Genomic DNA, 14543 nt, shown 5'->3' on the forward strand with positions numbered 1-14543 from the left:
TGCTTGGGTATGTGTGTGTGTCCCCAGCCCTGCAGGGGACAGGGGGACAAGCACAGCCCTGTGACACACACGTAGTGGCTGCTGCTGGGTGTCATGGTGTGGGGACCCAGGATCGCCCCAACACGCTGCCCTGGGCTGGGGCCAGGTGGGTGCTCCCCCAAAATATCCAGCACCCACTCATGGAAGGAGTAGACGCATCTCCCCCTCTCTCTGCTACAGCTTCTTTTGTCTGGCCCCAGGGCCGTTAGGAGAAGGGAGCCCCGAGGCGCCACGGAGCCGCTGGGCGCCCGCGGCCAGCGTGGGGGATGTTTGGAGGCTTCAGGAGCACCCACAGCCAGAGTCACTTTTGGATGCTAAAACCCTGTTTCTCACCGGTTTAACAGAAGTTGGTTTGGACCCTGTTGTCCCTTAAACGAACCTGGGGTGCCTCCGGGACACCCCCCTTTCCATATTGATCCCCAGGAATGAGTCCCCCCTCAGTCTCCTCTCCTCCAGCTCCAGAGCCCCAGCTCCCTCAGCCTTTCCTCACACGGGAGATGCTCCACTCCCTCCAGCATCTTGGTGGCTGCGCTGGGCTCTCTCCAGCAGTTCCCTGTCCTTCTGGAGCTGAGGGGCCACAACTGGACACAAATTCCCGAGAGAGCCCGGGAAGAGCCGGAGCCACCCCCGCCTCCCCGAGCCGGCCACGCCAGCAATTCAGCCGCCCGAGCGCTCTCCCCGCCACCCCCCAAGCGGCTCCCGCTGCCCGCCCAGGGGAACCGGGGCTCCCCGGCCCGGGACTCACCGGCCGTGCCCGCTCCGGACGCCGCTCAGCGCCGCGCTCGGGCGGCACCGCCATGCTGCGCGCCGCCCGCACTGGAAGGCCCCCGTTCCCATAGCAACGGGGGCCGCGCCGCGCGGGGTCCGGCCCGCAAGGCCCCCGTTCCCATAGCAACGGGGCTGTCTACCGCAGCGCCGGGCTGGAAATGGCCCCCTCCCCTAGCAACGGGGCTGTTTAGCGCGGAGCCTGCCTAGAAACGTCCCCGCAGCCCCGCGGGACGGGCTCTGCCCTCCCCGGGAACCCCTCCCCATCGCCGGCCTTGCTGCTCCGACCGGGCAGAGCCCGCGGAAGGACCGGAGAGGCCCCGCTGTCACCCCGGGGTACCCGGACGGGAGGTGAAGCCCAAAAGCACAACCTCCAGACCCAAGGATCTGGGGCAACTGATTTCTGGCCTCAAATTCTGGCTCCATCCCTCCGGGTCAAACCGGCAGTTTCTCCAATTCACCCCTGAGGTTTGGGGTGATCACTGCTGATCCGCACACACTCGCTCTCTCTGGTATTCACCTCCACTCCTGCTCCTCCACCTCCCCACTGTTCTCTCCATCTCCTCTCTTCTCGTTCCCACCACACTCTGCACACAGACCCGACCACTGAGAATGTTCCAGAACACGCTGATCCAAACCCCGCTGGGACCTCCGGGCTCCATGGCAACGTGAAAATGGAGTGTGCCACAGAATCCCTTTGGGTGTCAAACACCTTGAAGGTGCTGGAGTCCAAGCACAACCCCCCGGCACTGCCCACGGCCCTCAGGAGCTCCTGTGGAAACCCCTCCAGGGATGGCGGCTCCAGCCCTGCCCTGTTCAGCGCCCGACAGCCCTCGCTGGGAGGAACAGCTCCCAGGCTCCAGCCAGAAGCTCACCCGGTACCGCTGGGGCCGTCTCCTCTCCTCCTGCCGCTCGTTCCCGGGCAGAGTCCCTGAAGCCCGCTCTCCGGGCGCTCTGCGGGCGGCTCCTGGCCCGGCCGCCCCCCGCACTCCCGCTCTGGCTCCGCCCCAAGGCTCAGGCGGGAACGGCCGCTGCGGCCCGGCCGGCCAATCGCAGCTCGCCGCCTCAGCCCCGCCCCCTCAAACCAGCCCTTGGCCCCGCCCCCTCCCCCCAGCCCCTCAGGAGGAGCCGCACCCGCTGGTGCTGAGTGCGGAGCTCAGCGCACAAAGAGCTGCACAGGGTGAGAGGGGCAGGGGGATTCGAGCTGGGATGGGCGCTGTTTGCAGACGGAACCAAGTGAGGCACGGGCTCTGCACCTGGAGAAAGGAAAAGGTGCTTGAGTTCTATGTGAAAAGTTATGAAATTTGTTTGTGAATTATTGGCTTAAACGTTTTTATCCATAGCAAAAGCGTAAGTTATTTATTTCAATCCAATTCCTTCCTTGTATTCCTTAAACCCCCGTTCATCAGAGCAAAAGCAAAGCAGCGCGGGGGATTCGCTCCGCCCCACACGCCCCCGTTAAACAGCACGGGTGTGTTAAACACAGTGAGGGGTTCATACCCATCATGGCCCAGAACGCTGCACACACCCACAGCCTTTCCTCCCAGCTCGAACCGCACCTGCACTGCTCACCCTGGGCAGCTCTGTGTGCGCTGAGCTCCGCACTCAGCACCAGGAACTGGGGTGGGGGGTGCGAACGAGAAGAGAGGAGGTGGAGAGAACAGTGGGGAGGTGGAGGAGCAGGAGTGGAGGTGAATACCAGAGAGAGCGAGTGTGTGCGGATCAGCAGTGATCACCCCAAACCTGCCCCGCAGACACGGCACCCAAAATCCTGCACCCCGAATCCTGCCTACCAAACCTTTCACTGCAAACCCCTGCACCCCAAGATTGTGCTGCCCCAAACACTGAACCCCCAAATCCTGCACCCCCAGATCCTGCTGCCCCATACCCAGCACCCCAAACTCTGCACCCAGAAATCCTGCACTCTCATAACCCTGCACCTCAAACAATTCCCTCAACCCTGCACCCCCAGAACCTGTAACCCCAATCGCTGCACCCCCAGGTCCTGTCCCCAAACTCTGCACTGCCAGATCCTGCCCCCCTAAACCCTTAAAGCCCAAATATTGCACCCCCAGATCCTTCCTCAACACCCTGCACCCCCAAATTCCCCACCGAAAACCTGCACCCCCAGATCCTGCACCACCAGGTTCTGTACCCTGAAGCCTGCACTGAAAATCCTGCCCCCTAACTCTGCACCCCCAAATCCTGCACCCCCAAATCCTGCATTCCTAAACCCTGCACCCCCAAATCCTTCAACCCCCAAAGCCAATGCACTGCCAAACCCTGGACCCCCAGATCCTGCACCCCAGAACCCTGCACGTTGAAATCCTGCACCCCCAAACCCTGCAGCCCAGAACCCTGTACCCGATATCCTGCCGCCCCACAACTTGCACCCCCAAACCTGCAACCCCAAATACTGCACCCCAAATCCTGCATCTTGAAACCCTGCACCCCTAAATCCTCTTCCCAAGCCATGAATCCCCAAAACCTGTAATACCAAATCCTGCACCCCCAAATCCTGCACCCCAAAATCGTTCCCCCAAACCATTCGCCCCCGAATCTTTTATGTCCAAACCTGTCCCCCAAACCTTGCACCCCTGAACTCTGCTCCCCCAAAGCCGGCCTGCGAAACCTTGTCAACCAATTCCATCACCCCCAGATCCTGCTCCCCAAACCCTGCACCCAAAATCCTGCCCCACAAACCCTGCGCCCTCAGATCCTTCCTTACCCAACCCTGCACCCCCAAATCCTCCAACCCCCAAGTCCCGAACACCTGAACCCTGCACCCCCAACTCCTCACCCCAAAGCCCTGCACCCCCAAATTCTGCCTCTAAACCCTGAACAACAAGGTTCTGCACCCCATATCCTGCTCCCCAGATCCTGCTCCCCAGATCCTGCACCCCAGAATCCTGCACCCCCATGCTGTGATCCCTGCACCCCCAGATCCTTCCCTCCCAAAACCCATAGCCCCATAACCCTGCACCCCAAAATGCTGCACCTCCAGATCGTGAACCTTTAAACCCTGCACCCCAAAATCATCCCTCCCAACCCTGCCCCCCAAACCCTGTCCCCCTAAAGCCTGACCCCTAAACCCTGCTCCCCAAAACCCTGCTACCCCCAATCTTGCACCCCCCAACTCTGCACCCTCAGATCCTGCTGCTCCAAACCCTGCACCCCCAAATCCTCCAGCCCCACGTCCCGATCTCCCAAACCCTGCACCCCACAACCCTGCACCCCACAACGCCTTCACCCCCAAATCCTGCACCCCCAGCTATACCCAATAAACTTTCCACCCCCAAATCCTGCCCTACCAAGCCCCCCACCCCAAACCCCTGCACCCCAAGATCCTGCACCCTAAACCCTGCACCTCCATATCCTCCTTCCCCAAACCCTGCACCCCAAAACACTGCACTCCAAACCACTGCACCCCTAAACCCTGAACCCCCAAATCCTGCACCACCTAATCCTCCAAACCCCTAACACAACCCCCTAACCCCTTGTCCCCAGGGCCCATTGTGGCACCATGGTGACCCCCTTTGTTCCCAGGGCCTATTGTGATGTCCCCAGAACCCCTTTGTCCCCAGGGCCCATTGTGACATCCTCGGGACACCTCTTTGTCCCCAGGGCCCATTGTGACACCGTGGAGACCCCTCTCGTCCCCAGGGCCCATTGTGACATTCAGGGGACCCCCTTTGTCACTGGTGTACATTGTGACAATCCAGGACCCCCCTTTGTCCCCAGGACCCATTCTGACACCGTGGGGACCCCGCTTGTCCCCACGGCCCATTGTGACATTCAGGGGACCACTCTTTATCCCATGGGCCCATTGTGACGTCCCAGGACCCCCTTTGTCCCCAGGACTTATTGTGACATCCTGGGGAACCCCCTTTGTCCCCAGGGCCCATTGGGACACCGTGGGGACCCCCTTTGTCCCCAGGGACCATCGAGGCTTCCCAGGACCCCTCGTTGCCCCCAGTGCCTCTTCTGACATCCCAGGACCCCACTTTGTCCCCAGGGCCCATTGTGACACCATGGAGACCACACCTTGTCCTCAGGGCCCATTGTGACATGCTGGGGACCCCCTTTGTCGTCAGGGCCCATTGTGACATCCTGGGGATCCCGTTTGTCCCCAGGGCCCGTTGTGGCACAATGAGGACCCCCTTTGTCACTGGAGCCCACTGTGACATCCCAGGACTCCACTTTGTCCCCAGGGCCCATTGTGGCACCGTGGGGACGCCCCTTGTCCCCAGGGCCCATTATGACATTCAGGGCACCCCTCTTTGTCCCCAGGGACCATTGTGACACTATGGGGACCCCCCCTTTTCACTGGGAACCCATTGTGACACCATGGGGACCCCGCCTTGTCCTCAGGGCCCAGTGTGACATCCTGGACACCCCCCATTGTCCCCAGAGCCCATTGTAACATCCTGGGGACCCAACCTTTTCTCCAGGGTCCATTATGACTTCACAGGACCCCCCATTGTCCCCAGGGCACATTGGACGTCCCATGACTCCCTGTTGTCCCCAGAGTCCATTGTGACACCGTGGGGACCCCATTTGTCCCCAGGTCCCATTGTGACATCCCAGGACCCCCCATTGTCCCCAGAGCCCATTGTGACATCCTAGGGACCCCCTTTGTCCCCAGGGCCCATTTTCGCACCATGGGGGATCCCTTTGTCACTGGGGCCCATTGTGACATCCAAGGACCCCCCCTTGTCCCCAGGGCCCATTGTGACATGCTGGGGACTCCCATTGTCCCCAGGGCCCATTGTGACACCGTGGGGACCCTCTTTGTCCCCAGGGCCTATTGTGACATCCTGGGGACCCCCCCTTGTCTCCAGTGCCCATTGTGACGTCGCAGGACCCCCCATTGTCCTTAGGGCCCATTGTGAAATCCTGGGGACCCCTCCTTTGTTCCCAGGGCCCATTGTGACATGCTGCGGACTCCCTTTGTCCCCAGGGTCAATTGTGACATCCCAGAACCCCCCCTTGTCCCCAGAGCCCATTGTGACATCCTGGGGATGCCCTTTGTCCCCAGGGCCCATTGTGACATCCTGGGGACCCCCCTTTGTCCCTAAGGCCCATTGTGACTTTCAGGGGAACCACCTTTGTCCCCAGGGCCCATTGTGACATTCTTGGGACCCCGTTTGTCCCCAGGGCCTATTGTGACATCCTGGGGACCCCCCCTTGTCTCCAGGGCCCATTGTGGCATCCTGGGGACCCCCTCTGTCCCCAGGGTCCATTGTGACATCCCAGGACCCCAACTTGTCCCCAGGGCCCATTGTGACACCGTCGGGACCCCCATTTGTCCCCAGGGCCCATTGTGACATTCAGGGGACCCCTCTTTGTCCCCAGGGCTCATTGTGACATCCCAGGACCGCCCGTTGTCCCCAGGGCCCATTGTGACTTCCCAGGGCCCATTGTGACATCCTGGGGACCCCCTTTGTCCCTCTCGAGGGTTAAGATTCCTAACCCCAACTCCTAACCCCAACTCCTAACCCTAATCCCTAACTCTTAACCCTAACCTCTAACCCTAACCCAGAACATAACGCTAATCCTAATCCTAAACCTAAGCCTAATTCCTAACCCTAAACCCAATCCTAACCCAATCCCTTAACCCTAACCCAAATCCTTAACTCTAAGCCAAACCCAAACCCTTAACCCTAACCCAAACTCCTAACCCAGACGCCTAAGCCCAACCCAGACGCCTAAGCCCAACCCAGACGCCTAAGCCCAACCCAGACGCCTAAGCCCAACCCAGACGCCTAAGCCCAACCCAGACGCCTAAGCCCAACCCAGACGCCTAAGCCCAACCCAGACGCCTAAGCCCAACCCAGACGCCTAAGCCCAACCCAGATGCCCAACCCTAACCCTAAGCCAAACTCCTAGCCTTAAGACTAACCCTAAATCCTAACTCAAACTCCTAACCCTAAGTCTAAGCCTAAACCAAACTCCTAAGCTTAAGACTAAGCCTAACCCAAACTCCTAAGCCTAACCCTAACCCAAACTCCAAAACCTAAGCCTAACCCTAACCCAAACTCCTAACCCTATGCCAACCTTAACCATATTCCTACCCTTTCCCCCTAAACCTGAAGTCTTACTGCTTACACAAACACTATTCCCTAACCCCTAACCTTAATCCTTACTCCTAACATTAACCCTAATACTAACCCTTATCACTAACCACATCCCTACCCATAAGCCCTAAACCTAATCCTAATCAAACCCTAATAATAACAACCCTAACCCTACCCCTAACACCTATCCCTTCATCTAAACTTCTAATATTAGTCCAATCACTTACTGTAATCCTAAAGCAAGGCTAAATCGAAGACCAACCTCTACCCCTAACTCCAACTCTAAACCTAATGCTTAGCCCTCTTACTCTAATCAGAAATCTATGCCTAAACCTAAAACCAAACTCTATCCCTCACCCAAAACCCCTCACCTTAACTCTAACCCTAATCCTAATCAAACCCTGACCCTACCACTAACTCTAACCCAAACGTAACCCTAACCCCAGCCCTACTTCCTAAAACCAACCCCTAACCCCAACCACTTCCACTGACACTACTCTCTATCCCTGACACTAATCAAATCCTAACCCTAACACATGAACACCTAACCTAAACCCAAATGCAAACACATACCCGAACCTAAAATCCTAACTCTCAGACTAATCCCTAGCTCCTAAGTCTAGCACTAACCATAATTCCTAACCCTAAAGCCTAACTCTAACACATAACCCTAATCCCAAACATCACCTAACTGAAACACATACTCCTAACCCTAACAGTAATTCTAACCCTAACTCTGACCCTTGCCCTACGTTTAACCCTATTTCTAACCTTCGATCTAACCTTCCCCCTTAAACATAAATCAAACCCGTAACCCCAAAGTCTAACCCCACTCCCTAATTCCTAAGCCTAACCCTAACTGTAACTCCTAACACTTACCTTTACCCTAAATCGAACCCTATACCTTAACCCTACTACTTAACCCTAACTTAAACCTCATAGAACCCAATCACAAACTTCTAATCCTAACCCTTAACGCTATGCTCTAACCTCTTGCCCAAAGTTTAATCCTAACTCTAACACTAAGTCTAACCCAAAACCTGACCCATAACCCTCACTCAAAACCCTAACCATGCTCCCTAAGCCTATCCCAAACTCTAACCCTAACTCTATCCCCTAACCCAAAACCTTACCTAACACTAACCCTCAACCTTAACTAAAACCTAACCCTTATCTAAATGCTAAACCTAAACCTAATCCTAACCCTAACTCTAAATCTAACCCTAACTTAACCCTTAAACTAAGCCCTAATTTTTACCCTAACTCTAACCTTTACTGTAAATCCTAACCCTAAGACAGCTGGGAGCCAAAAGGCTGAGCTGAGGACGCAGCTGAAGGTCGGCTTTTCAGGATTTGCCTGATGCAGTGCAGATGAGGACAGCCTGCAGAACAGGAAAAGAGGCTGACATGATCTGAAGGCCAGATCAGGAGCCCCCCTCTTCCTCCACACTCCACAGTGCACAAGCACAGCACTCAACTGCTACCATCTTAGCCAACCCAAGAGAACAGGAGAGGTGGCTGCTGAAATCACTCCCTCCCCCGGGCCACCTGCCATGCAGTTGTCTCGTGGAGTACTGGCCTTGCTGCCAGTCAGGAGCCTGAGAGCGACTGGCACCACTAACCTCGACTTGCCAAAAGGCCCAGGAGTTGGGCTGGGTGCTGTCCATGGGGAAGGTGCGCTTGGCAAATTGGGAATGAGGTGGTGTGCAATGGTCGCTTCTGCTCGCCTTCCACAGGATGCTGCGCTGCAGCTATTGACATGAAAAAAAAAAACAACAAACTTGGTGATCTAAAGAAAAGAGGTTTCCATGAGCCAAGAGAAGAAAATAAGAAGGAGAGCCCAGAGAAAAAGGAAGGGTAAAGACACAGCAGGGGAGAGGAAAGTGGGGGTGGTCAACAAATCAGAAGTGTTTTCTGTTAGAAGCCGAAAGGAAAAAAGGAAGGAGGGAAATGTAAACAACAGAAACCCCAGCGCACTGTCCTGAGCCCTGGCTGCACAGCGGCGCCCAGAGGGCCGGTCCCAGCCACTGCCTGGAGGCTGCAGAGTCTCCTCCTCCCATCACCCCAGGGGACAGGATACCCAGAGAAGATTGGCGAGGCCACCCCGCTCCAGGGACTGGCACCCCCGCCCCTCTGTCCTGAGCAAGAAGACAGGAGGCGTTCCTCCAGCCTTAATCCGGGATGGGAACAACAGCAGGGACCTGGCCCTGCACCCCAAACCAGAGCAATTGCTGCAGCCCTGGGGCTGAGGGGCTCTCCCTGTCTGCCTCCAGCTGAGCAAGACACCCAGCATCTGGTCTACACTGTCCCCAACACAACCTTCAGCTCAGAAGACACAAGGCACCTATGGAAGACCCCAGGCAGAAGCTCAGACTCACTTTTTGGCACAAAACACCAGCTTCTTGGCTGGTAGTGGTGACATGGTGCTCTGGCCCTGAACAGCCTTCAGGACTCACCTGGCCTGTCACTGGGGAAGACACGGGTCTGTTGGTCACAGCTTTTTTCACCTGATCAGAGGCGCTGGCCCCAAGAGATAAAACAGAGCATGAGCACAGGGCCCCAGACTGCACCAAAACCCTGAGGCTGCCCCCAGCCAGGCCCTGGCCAGCACGCCATGAGGGACGGCTGCACTGTCCCCCACAGCACGGAGCCTCACTGGAGGAGTCGTGGCTCATGCTCAGGCAACGGGCTCCGCTTTGCCAGACAGAGGCAGCACAACAACAGCAGCTGCTTCCCTCTTGCCCACACCCTGCCTGACACTGGCAGTTAAGCAGCCTTGAGAGCAGGAACGGTGCAGCTGCAGGAACATCCCCTGTGAGAGCAGAGCTCCCCCCACCCAGACCCTGCCCCAGTACCTGATCTCCAGCGCCAGGTCCAGGAAAGGGTCAGAGGTCTCCCAGATGCTCCTGCACACTGAGAACTTCACTGCAAAAGCAAGAGCAGTAAGCACACCCTGGCACAACACCTGCACCCAACACCACCCCAGCACAGCACAGGCAGCTGCCGTGTTCCCCCTCTCCAGCTTTGGGCTCTGGGATGTCGGCACCAGGATTCACAGCGTGCAATTCCACTGCGTGCTGGGACAGCAAGTGTTGCTCCGTAACTGCCAACGTGGGTTCTTCAGCTGGTGGCAAAGAGCTGGGGCCCACAGCCAACAGCATTTTCCATCACCACAACACACCCCACAACCCACAGGAACATCCAGACTGACCAGCTGCAGCTCTGGAGAAGTTACACACACTCAGCAGTTTTCCCAAAAGGTTTTTGCTCCAAGGCTCTCAGGGAAACCACTGCCCTGAGAGTCACAGGCCCAGGACCTGGCAGCCAGCGCTCACCACGGGAGCACAGGGATCTGCCAAAGATCTGGTGAACCAGCACGGTGGTCTGGTGATCCAACCTGGAGACAGCAGCACCAGAGCTCACACTGCCCCTCCGCAACGGCCACCTCCGTGAGCCACCGCAGGCTCCAAACCCATCCCAGTGGCAGCTCCTCTCTCCTTCCAGTCAGGAGCATCTTGCCAACATTTATCCAGCACTTGCAGTGGCCACTAAGCAGGCCTGGAGCTGTCAGGAGAAAGGACTCCCTGGAGCTCACCCAGCTCTAAACTCAGCCCCAACCTGCTGCTGCCTCGGCAGCCGGCACTGCGAGCGGCGCAGAGACGGAGCAGTTGGCAAAGAGCTTTGCAAGGCAGAGCCCTCTGGGGCACAGCACTGAGCTGGACCCACTTCCCCTCTGCGTGACCGAGCGTCAGCCAAGAAAGCAGCAAGCTAAATTTCACAGGAACGGAAAATTAACATGGAAACGCTCATTTGTTCCCAGGTCGTACCTGTGGGATGGCCCCGAGGCTCACGGACACACTCAGGTGAAGCAGTCAAGGAGCCGCTGCCTACAGGGACGGCTGGAATCGAGCAGAAAGGAAAAGCGTTTCCATTTCACGTTGTGAAATGACCTGCAGCGCCTGGACGGGGGTCAGGCAACAACACGGGACCCAGACGCATGCTGAAATTGCCAAAGCTGCAGAGGGGCTGCAGAGCCCTTGTCTGGGACCTGGCAGCTTCCAAACTACTGTGTCCAGGCCACATGCAACACCCCTCAAGGACCAGACGGACCAACACGGGGCCTCTCAGGGCCTTCTCACCAGGAGACCTCTCACACACACAAAAGGAAACCCACACTAACGTGGGAGCATGGAGCACCAGGGCAAAAAATGATCATCCATGTTTCTCCTAAATCAGAGCCTGCTGGCTACTGCAAGGCTCAACTATTGCAAGAAAACGTTCACAAATAATAAACCAAATACTAACAAACGCAAAAGGCCAGTAACCAATGAACACTGAACACTTACCCCTGCGATTCCCCTCAGGCTCAGGAACAGGATTACACCAAGAGGCTTGATCAGCATGGACTGCAGGAACCAAACAGGGAGTCAAACACGGGTGGGGAGCTTCCATGGCACGTTGTGATCTCCTGCTTCCTCAGTCACCTGCTGTGATGGGAGAGGGTGAGATAATGACACGAGACACATACAGAGGTGTGTGTTCCCACAGCTAGAAACAGAGCACGGGTGACCTTTTTGCTGAGACCTAGCAGGTTTTCAGGCAAATTGAACATTCATGACTTGTCTGTGTAATACCACCAAGGCACAAAAAGCTTTTGGAAAGCCTCTGAGAGGATCTTGGGTACAATCACACATGAATAACCTATTAAAACACGAGTGTTTATTCGCTCAAGCAGACAGACAGTGACAACTCACCTCTGGGACAGCCCAAGGCTCCTAACCAGGACCCAGCTGAGAAGCTCGATCAACTCTGCCAAGGCCATGTCCTGGAGTCAAGCACAGATCAGAGAGGTTTCCAGGCTCACCGAGCAACACTCCTGCATTCCAGGTAAAAGAGGACATAGACAAGAGAGAAAAAACAAAACACAACACAACATATTTAGGACAACAGTGCCCATATCTTGCAGAAAAATAGCCGTATTTGGGGAAAAAACTGGCAAAATGACAAAATATTCCAAATATTTGGGAGCTAAATTGGTCAATACAGGCAAAACAATCTGAGTATTTGGGCAAAAAGTGGCCCAAAGAGGCAAAAACATCCACACTTGGGTGCAAAGCTGTCGGCAAACATGAAAACATCCCATATTTGGGATCACAGTGCCCATATCAGGGGAAAAAATGGGCAAAAGCACCTGAGTATATCGGGTCAAGAGAGGCAGAAAAAACCAAAGCACCACTAGATTTGAGCAAAACTGGCCAAAAAGGGGTATAACATCCCCAGATTCAGGGTGAAACTGGACCAAAGAGTCGAAGTATGCCCAGATTTGGGTAAAAAAATGGCCAAAAATGGCCCAAACACCCCCAGATTTGGGTATAAACAAAACTGGAAAACCAAAGAACTCCCAGATATAGGCAGAAACGATCCCAAAGGGCACAAATGTGCCCAGGTTTAGCTCTAAAGTGGCCCAAAGTGCCAAAGCAATCCCAGCTTTGATTTGAAACGGGCCCAAAGGCTCAAAGCGCGCCCTGGGATGGGGCCGTGTGGCACGAGGCTGGGGGGCAGGGAGGGCCCCACAGGGACTCAGTGCTGGTTTCTGCCCTGTGCCAGCACTCCCAGCCCCTGCTTGCCCAGAACCTGCCCCTGAAGCAGCCGCAGCCCCTCTCCCCTCCCTGCGGGTGTCTGCCCCCTGCCCACACCCTGGTGCTGCCTGGCTCGCCCTGCCCGGCCCAGCCCGGCTGCTCTCCCGGCCCCAGCCCCAGCCCTGGCCCCACTGCTGCCCTGCTGAGCTGCTCGGGGCTGGGTGCTGCCCCTGCTCGCCCACCTGCTCCCTGCGCTCGGCTGGAGCAGCCTGGGCGTCCCGGGCTGGCAGGGACACCAGGAGGAGGAACAGGGTGAGGACCATGGCCCCCACGCTCGCCCCATGATGCTGCTGCTGCCAAGACACAGCACAGCACGTCACCGAGGGGCTCTGACCTCACAGTCACATTGGAATCACCACATCTGCACACTGCTGCATGGCCTTGTGCTACACCAGCATGGAAGGAACAGAAGTGGAGAAGGGTGCACCTATTTTGGGAGGCAGCACTGCCTATGGGAGTGCACAGGCTCTCACTTCTTGCTTCCCAGAAATCAATCAATCAATCAATCAATCAATACCAAAAGCTACATATTAATAGCAAATTAAAAAAAAAAAAAGCCAACTTCAAGGGTCTTTACTTGTAGCTGTTTTTGTCAGGCAGCTCTCTGGGAAGAAACCAGCTTTTCCTGCTAGTTTGACCACAGCTTCAATGCCTTTAAAGCCACCACTTCTGACCTCTGCTGCTCCAACACAGCCTCACAGCCCAGCAAAATCATAGTGCAGGCAGAAAGCTTCACCATACAGAGATGGAGACAGTCAGGAATACGTTCCTCTCAAAAGCAGACACTGTAAACCACGAGAAACCCTGCACAGAGTTGGAGAAGGGTGGAGGAAACGGTGAGGAAGAAGCAGAGAGGGGCAGAGACAGAAGAGATGAAGAGGAAGAAGGACACGGTAGGAAAGAGGAGGGAGCAGGGAGGGACTGGAGCACAAAACAGGATGAAATGACCCCAAGGGCCCAGCACTCACCACAGTTCCTGCTCTCTGCACTGCCAGGCAAGCTGTGGAGTTCAGGCCCTTCTGTCTGCCTGCCTTTCCCTCCCCTCCTATTCTGTAGCTCCAGCCGTTTGTCCATCCCGCACCTAAGAGAACACATGGGTGTCTGACAGCTCTCACAGCACGAGGCTCCCCAGACGCACCCCACACACACACACACTATACGGCCGGACAGTGATTTTCCCCACTTACACAGACCCTGCGGTGCACGTTTGTGATCTGCTCTGCTGAGGCTGCTCACAGGGACTCTTCCTCACCCAGAGGGGCAGCTGTCTCTGGTGCAGCTGCAGCAGCAGCTGTGGGGATCCCCTGCACTCCACCCTCCAGCTGCTTCCCCTTCTCCTGCTCTCTCCAGCTCCAGCCCCAGCAGCTCCTCTCCAGAAAGTGCCCCTGCCCCCTCCCCCGCCCAGGAGAACAAGTCCAGAGCAGCCCACACACACCTGGGCCAGAGGCAGCAAGACATCTCCAGGGCCCCAGAGGGAGGAAAAAGGGCCCCAGGGCTGGGCCGGGCGCTGCTCGGCCTCGGGCAGCTCCACGGGCGCCATGGCAAAGCTCACGCTGGCCGCCTGCAGAGCAACCGCCTGCTCAGCCTGGGCTGCACCACCATTGGTCGGGAGGGCTGTCAGTCTCCTCCCCTGAGCTGATCCTGCAGCTCATTGGCTGCCTGGGCAGTGATTCTGTCCTGGTTTGAGGCTCACCCAGCCCTGAGGTGATACTCTCTCTGATTGGCTGCCTGAGGGGTTACTCCCTCCACAGTGTCCGCCTTCCCTGAGCTGCTGTTTCCTCTGATTGGCTGTCTGGGATTTCCCCACTGGCTCCCCCCACCAAATGATTGGTCAGGTTATTTGTCAATCATCCCTCTGCTGCACTCCCACCAGGTGTGATTGGTGCAGCCAGCACAGCCCGCCCCTGAGGGCTGCCCAGTTTGTTCAACCGTCGCCAACTGTCCTGCAGGTCTCAAATCTCGATTGGCTGCTTACGTTTCAATCACATGACTTACCCCGCCTCCTCAAATGTGATTGGCTGCA

At 56.7% G+C, this 14543-nt stretch overlaps 1 protein-coding gene across 1 annotated transcript in view; it reads right to left on the bottom strand.

Annotated features, from left to right (window-relative positions):
* LOC139825804 (uncharacterized) overlaps positions 1-14133 on the bottom strand; it is a 98943-nt gene extending 84810 nt beyond the window's left edge. Inside the window, exons 1-2 of the mRNA XM_071800099.1 lie at positions 13956-14133; positions 13489-13601 (exon numbers count right to left, since the gene is read on the bottom strand). The gene's annotated coding sequence lies outside the window, so the exon portion shown is untranslated. The remainder of the gene's footprint in view (positions 1-13488; positions 13602-13955) is intronic.
* Positions 14134-14543: the final 410 nt, after the last annotated feature.

The sequence above is a fragment of the Patagioenas fasciata genome, chromosome 29 (genome assembly GCF_037038585.1).
Source record: "Patagioenas fasciata isolate bPatFas1 chromosome 29, bPatFas1.hap1, whole genome shotgun sequence".
Classification (NCBI taxonomy): domain Eukaryota; kingdom Metazoa; phylum Chordata; class Aves; order Columbiformes; family Columbidae; genus Patagioenas; species Patagioenas fasciata.